This window comes from Chiloscyllium plagiosum, unplaced genomic scaffold (assembly GCF_037043375.1).
Source record: "Chiloscyllium plagiosum isolate Xiang-an unplaced genomic scaffold, Cpla_swu_hap1 HiC_scaffold_27, whole genome shotgun sequence".
Classification (NCBI taxonomy): domain Eukaryota; kingdom Metazoa; phylum Chordata; class Chondrichthyes; order Orectolobiformes; family Hemiscylliidae; genus Chiloscyllium; species Chiloscyllium plagiosum.
In genome coordinates this window covers 38,897,217-38,904,504 of record NW_028270165.1, presented here as the reverse complement: position 1 = coordinate 38,904,504, position 7,288 = coordinate 38,897,217, and the positions used below count along the sequence as shown (strand labels likewise).

Below are 7,288 nucleotides of genomic sequence, written 5' to 3'. Positions count from 1 at the left end.
ATTCACAAAAGAGGAGAACAACAACAAAGTGCCATTTCTAGATGTCACAGTAGAGCAAACAGTCAATGGTAAATTCAAAACAGCCTCTACAGGAAAACAACACACACGAACCAAGTACTTAACTACAGAAGCAATCATCCCTCCACACACAAACAAATCTGAATCAGGACACTATTTCAACGAGCCACGACACACTGCAGCACCCAGGAACGACTGTAAATAATTACACAGCGCATTTAAGAAGAATGGGTAGCCTGCACCCCTGAAAATGGTTTCCCTGAGCGGGAATCGAACCCGGGCCGCGGCGGTGAGAGCGCCAAATCCTAACCACTAGACCACCAGGGAGATGCGGAATCCGCTTGTCAGTTCTCCTAAAAATTACTTTCCTGCCCGGAAATCGAACCTGGGCCGCGGTCGTCAGCAAGCTTTCACCTGTGCATCCAACAATGTCATTTCTTGTATCCATTGCTCCCGATGCGGTCTCCTCTACATTGGGGAGGCTGGAGACTCCTCGCAGAGTCCAGTCACGGCACTTGAGGGGATATTTCCAGGACAACCGCAACAATCAACCCCATCGCCCTCTGGCCCAACATTTCAACACCCCCTCCCACTCTGCCGAGGACATGCAAGTCCTGGGCCTCCTCCATCGCCGCTCCCTCCACACCCGATGCCTGGAGGAAGAACGCCCCATCTTCCGCCTCGGATAAATTCAAACCCAGAACATTAATGTAGACTTCACCAATTTCCTCATTTCCCCTCCCCACACCTTACTTCAGTTCCAAACTTCCAGCACAGTGCTATCCTCATGACCTGTCCTACCTGCCAATCTCCCTTCCCACCTATCCGCTCCACCCTCCTCTCTGACTTTTCACCTCCATGCCCACCCCCATTCACCTATTGTACTCTTTGCTACCTTCGGCCCAGCACACCCCCACCCCCCAATTTATCTCTCCGCCCTGGAGGCGTCCTGCTTCCATTCCTGATGAAGGGCTTTTGACCGAAAAGTCGATTTTCCTGCTCCTCGGAAGCTGTCTGACCTGCTGTGCTTTTCCAGCACCACTCTGATCTAAACTCTGGTTTCCAGCATCTGCAATCCGCACTTTTGCCTACCCAATAAACCCAGTATGTCGATTTCACATCAACAAACTGACACAAGCAGACACAACGTGTGCAGAAACCCTAGCCACATTACTTTACATAAAAGAGATCTGGGAAATGATGTCCAGACAACTCAACGCTCTCAGCATCATGGTAGCCCACAAACCTACCAACACACTTAAACAGCGGCTAATGAACCTGAAATACCCGATACAAACAACCCGCAAACGAATGTTATTTACAAAATACCATACAAGGAAATATATACATGAACTCTGCCGCACAGTTCTCTGTGGCAAGAAATGCTGGGATGAGATAAGGAAGATGTTTTTCAGCCAAAACGAATCGGCACTGACTGGACAGCCATTTAAAATCAACGCTGTCAGGCCAGGATGGAAGATCCAACAGGATGAACAGATTTCTAATTTCCTGAAGATTTACAAAGCTGAGACTGGGTTTTGGTGTTTGTTCCCTTTCCACTCCCAGGAGCTGCAGTGGTTGGGGAGGTGAGTTGGAGAAAGTGAAATATGTCCATGAGCAGCGTGTGGGGCGATTTCAGCTTCCCCTCCTCTGACAGCGCTGTGACGTGACTCTGATGTTCTCAGGGACATTTACTGACGCGAGACAGTAAAAAGATTCCCATTCCCGCAAATCAGGAATTCAAACCGTATGCCGGCTTCAGGACAATGAGAAAGATTAATTGGAGTGTGTGAAGAAGCTGTGAGCTGCATTTCAAAGAGGTAGGTGGAGTCAGATGCGTCATCCATTGCGCCCCGGCACTGTGCGTACCTGACGCCACCATGCTGCAGAGTTCTGACGTTAACACGGACATGCGCAGCAATGGGAACCTTCACAAGAGGAACAGCCAAAGATAATCACCGTCACTGCTTCCCTACCATTGTCCCAACTTGGTGAAGCAGTATCTTTCACTGGCAAATAAAACACATTCGTCCTCAGGTGCCTGCTTCATTTCGATCACGACTTCACGCCCCTCACTGTTCTCGTCTCATTTCCAAACACTTGGCTCATAGCCTCAAAAGTAGCTCTGTGCGTATCTGCTTGTTCCACCCTGACAGGCAATGGGTTGCAGATTTCCAACCCCTCCAATGATGTGAATCTTAAAGAAGAAACCGGGGAACAGTCTTCCTTTCTTTTTGACGACATTTCTCAACTATAGTCGGCAAGGTTCACACCTGCGTGGGGAAACCGCAATCGATCTCAAATCCATCGTATTAACCACTCGACCCAGGAATAAAGAACCACACTGACAGCTTCATTTCCCAGGTCTCTCTGTCTGTGGAGTTGAGAAATAGTGAGTTATTGCTGGGTTTGTTTGAATACAATCACTTCACAGGTTTCGAAAGGGTTACATATCTGCACATGGCGAGTCTGGTTGTTTCATCACGAAAGATGAAATAAACTTTCAGTTAAAAGCAAAAACAGAAATTGCAGGAGCAACTCAGCAGGTCAGGCACCATCGGTGGAAAGAGAATCAGAGACAATATTTCAGAACTCTGTTTTCTCCCACAGGTACTGCCAAACCGGCTGAGTTTCTCCAGCAGCTCCTCTTTGTGTCTCTGATTCTCAGCATCCGCAGTCCTTTACGTTAGAAATTAAATCAATTCAGCCTCATGTGCAGGAATGAGAATCCTTTCAATTTCCCAAAAATTGGCAGAGATTTCAAGGCATTTGGAAAAAAAAGTAAAAGTGACATTAGGAAGAACACTTTCTTGTCCCTGTCTGACCGTGACAAGGAGGCAGATTCAAGAACAAAAAAGGGAATTCGGTGGTCATGTCCAAAGTAACAATGTGGAGATTTACAGGGCGAAGGCAAGAGAATGATACGAATAGAGACTCTCATTTACTTGCTGTGTAGAACCAGCAGAGCTAATGTGGGCCTCAAATTGCGCTGTGACACGTGTTGTGATTCAGAGTGAACTCACAGTTCAATCAACGGAAGGTGGGGATTTAGAAAAGTTTATATTTATATAATCTCCTCACGTCAACGCAACAACAAAGTGGTTTAATTATCCGCCAGTGGAGAGAACCTGGTTCCTGGAGATGGGACAAAGAGCTGGCTCAGGGATATTAATCCACATTGCTCTCTTTGCCACGAGTTCAGAGGGAGAACATTGGAGGGACAAAGGAGAGAATAACGATCTGTGTCGGAGGGTGACGAACTGTTCATGGAGACTATTCCTGGCTAACAATAAGTCGTGTGTAACAGCAGACGATGTGATAACACGGCCTCGTGTGGGTGTGGTAGAGATCAAGGGCATGGGGGTGTTCGGGTCCAAATAATATTGAACTCGATCTTGAAGACTGGAGGATTCCAAACGGAAAATGAGGCGCTGGTCTTCCAACTGGAGCGGAGCTTTGTTGGAACACTGCTGCATGTCTGAGACAGAGATGTGGGCCAGGGAACAGGGTGGCGTGTTAAAGTGACAGGCAACCAGAAGCTCATCGCCTCTGGGTGGGCTCGATCCACCAACTTTTCGATTAACAGCCGAACGCGCTGACCAATTGCGCCACAGAGACAGGCGATGACGTGGGCTGCGCCATCGCTTAGGGGAGGCTATTAGTGAATTCATAATTCAGCCTCCCGGCCTCGATTTCCAGTTGTCGTCTATCAGTTTTACTTTTCCATAATAAAGCCTGGGACATTCATTGTGGAGACACCGGGGACAGGCTGGAGACACATCCATGTCAGGAGGAACTAGCTTTCTTACTCCGGGCCGTCACCCTTCGAGCCTTTCCGTGTTTTGCCTGTTCCCGAGTTCTCTCATTGGCTCGGAGGCGAGAAGGGGTTTGAATTCCTGATGTGCAGGAACGACAATTCTTTCAATGTCTCAGATCAGTTCATGTCCCGAGAACATCAGAGTCAATTTCCCGCAATCTTCAACAAGGGGACGGTGTCTGGACTGTCTCTACTCAGTCGGACAGTTCATCTTTCATTCTCCTCGAAATCCGCTCCCAAAGAGTTTCTCAAGGTTCACAAAGCTGGAGACTGGGATTTCTGTTTTGCTTCATGAACATTTTTCCATTTCGTAACTGACAATATTTTGCCAAAACATCTTCCCAATTGTACGCCATGATTCATTTCCAGGGATGAGGAACTTCCATTTTGGAGAGACATTCCCAAGGTTGGGAATGTTCGCTTTGGAGCAAAGAAGGTTAACTGGAGATTTCCTGGAGCTGTTGATCATGATGGGAGAAGAAGCGGTGGGAATGGGCAGATTAATGATCAGAAGAATCAATTGCCACTGACCAGAGTCAGTTACCAGAGGACAGGGATTGAAGTTCTTGAATGAAAAGCAGCACTTGTGCCTAATAAACATAGAGAATACTGCAGAAAGCCAACAGGTCGAGCAGCATCTGTGGAAAGGTAAACAGAGCTGACGTTGTGAGGCTGGTACGTTGTTTGTTCACAACCCGATTTTCCTGCATGGCAATCAATTCCCAGACATGAGAAAACTGGATTTTATCGAGACGGGTTTTGTGAAGTTTGAGCGATAATGCAGCCAACAGGAAGTCATTTAAAATCGCCAGTGAAGAAAGCATAGTCAGCAGGTTACCACCCTGAGCGGGGGAGCCCCAAAGGATCTCTACGCCAGCACCTTAAGTGTTCGGCGACAACTACACGCCCAAAGTTGTGGTCTAAAATTTCTCATGGAATGGTTCAAACAGGAAAGGTGAGTATTGGGCTTTTCCTGTCCGCGCCATAGTCCCAACGTATCCTGTTCCCCTGGATTTGATCAGGACAGAGGAGGCTGATGGGAGATCGAACTGAACTACACACATTGATGAGTGATAGAACGGGTGGGAAGGATCCATTCCCATGCATAGAGAGATTAATAATCAGGGCCGAAAATAAGGAGCCACTTCAAGAAATTTGGGGTTCATTCAGCAAAGCTAATGTGGAACTGTTCACAGAAAATTGTGGTGAAAGTCTCTCGAGTTATTTTGATGAGAAGTGTTGATGATGCTAATACAATCGATAGGATGAACGTAGATTGGTAAATGTATTTGGTGACAGTTCTGTTCTAGCCCTGTGAGCGAAACCTGGATCTGAAGGAATAAAAGGGACATTAACAACATCGATCTGAAATTGGATACGTGACAAGAAACAGAGCCATCATTAACAGTTGGCTTTTGAACTGGAAAAGTATTCTCGTGAAATTAGCTTGTGGCTTGAGGTATGCAAGGTCAAGATAATTTAGGTAAAACACGGAAACGCTATCCTCATTAGCAGACAGTGAAAGGATTACAAGATGCAAATTAAACATTTTCGATAAGTGATACAGGGGACTGGGAAGATAAGTATTATAAACTGTGAACAACAAAGTTCTGGAGCACAACACTTACATTCAAAGACCGAAAACATCCAGGTCCTGATTAATCAGATGGCATTGTGGTGCTTTTCTGCAAAACATCCACTTGCAATGTCCTACAAAAGAGTGACAAAACCCATCCCTGTCATCCCAGGATAGAAAATCCGAAGGGATGAACCTTTGCTTATTTTCTGAAGATACACAAAGCTAAGACTGGGTTTTGGTGATTGTTTCCTTTCCACTCCCAGGAGCCGCAGTGGTTGAGGCGGTGAGTTGGGGAAAGGAAAGTGTGCCCGTGAGCAGCGTGTGGGGCTATTTCAGCTTCCCCTCATCTGACAGCGCTGTGACGTGACTCCGATGTTCTCAGGGACATTTACTGACGCGAGACAGTGAAAAGATTCTCATTCCCGCAGATCGGGAATTCAAACCGTATGCCGGCTTCAGGACAATGAGAAAGATTAATTGGGGTGTGTGAAGAAACTGTGAGCTGCACTTCAAACAGGTCGGTGGAGTCAGATGCGTCATCCATTGCGCCCCGGCCCTGTGCGTACCTGACGCCACCATGCTGCAGAGTTCTGACGTTAACACGGACATGCGCAACAATGGGAACCTTCACAAGGTGAACAACCAAAGATAATCACCGTCACTGATTCCCTTCCACAGGCCCAACTTTGTGAAGCAGTATCTTTCACTGGCAAAGGAAATACCCTTGTCCTCAGGTGCCTGCTTCATTTCGATCACGATTTCAAGCCCCTCACTGTTCTAATCTCATTTCCAAACACTTGGCTCATCGCCTCAAAAGAAGCTCTGCGGGTATCTGCTTGTTCCACCCGAACAGGCAGTGGGTTGCAGATACCCACCAGTCCCAATGTGAGTGAAATACTTTTCCCCCTCCACTGATTTGAATCTTAAAGAAGAAGCCGGGGAGCAAGCTCCCTTTCTTTTCGACGACATTTCTCATTTTGTACTCGGCAGGGCTCACACCTGCGTGGGGAAACCGCAATGGATTTCAAGTCCATCGCATGAACCACTCGGCCCACGAATACAGAACCACACTGACAACTTCACTTCCCAGGTCTGTCTGCCTGTGGAGCTGAGAAAGAGTGAATCATCGCAGAGTTTGTTTGAATCCAATCACTTCACAGTGATTCGAAAGGAATAAATATCTGCACATGGCGAGTCTAGGTGTTTCATCCCAAAAGGTGAAATGAACTTTCCGTTAAAAACAACACGAGAAATTGCAGGAGGAACTCAGCAGGTCAGGCAACATCTGTGGGAAGAGAATCAGAGACAACATTTCAAAATTCTGTTTTCTCCGACAGGTACTGTCAAACCTGCCGAGTTTCTCTTTTTGTCTCGGCTTCTCAGCATCCGCAGTCCCTTCCGTTAGACATTAATTCAATTCAGAAACCCCTTTGTGGAGAGGATTTCCGTTTGGGGAACATTTTCCTGACCCCATTAAAAGCGCTCAGCTTCGAAGCCAGTGAAGAACAGCGAACACACCGCCCCTGGGTGGGCTCGAACCACCAACCTTTCGGTTAACAGCCGAACGCACTGACCAATTGCGCCACAGAGACAGAGGCTGGCGAGAGCTGCACCATCGCTTAGATGAGGCTATTAGTGAATTCATAATTCGGACACCCCGCCTCGAATTACAATTGTTGTCTCCCGCGCAGTCTTGCGAGAGATCCCGGCTTTCTTAACTTGACTTGTGCAAAAATACCCGATTAAACTTCTCAAAAAGAACCTCCGTGAAACGAGGCTGGGCTCCCTGTAGTACGAATTGGACAGGAAGTGAAATGATTGGAGATAGCATTGAACAGGTTGACGTGTTTACTTCCCTAATTTTCTTATCCCTC

At 47.1% G+C, this 7,288-nt stretch overlaps 2 non-coding genes across 2 annotated transcripts; both read right to left on the bottom strand.

The window, feature by feature from the left end:
• Positions 1-273: 273 nt before the first annotated feature.
• On the bottom strand, positions 274-345 carry trnae-cuc (transfer RNA glutamic acid (anticodon CUC)). The gene has a single exon. It is a non-coding gene; the product is annotated as a tRNA-Glu (tRNA).
• Positions 346-6,932: 6,587 nt separating this feature from the next.
• trnan-guu (transfer RNA asparagine (anticodon GUU)) lies at positions 6,933-7,006 on the bottom strand. Its single transcript has one exon. It is a non-coding gene; the product is annotated as a tRNA-Asn (tRNA).
• Between the last annotated feature and the right edge of the window lie 282 nt (positions 7,007-7,288).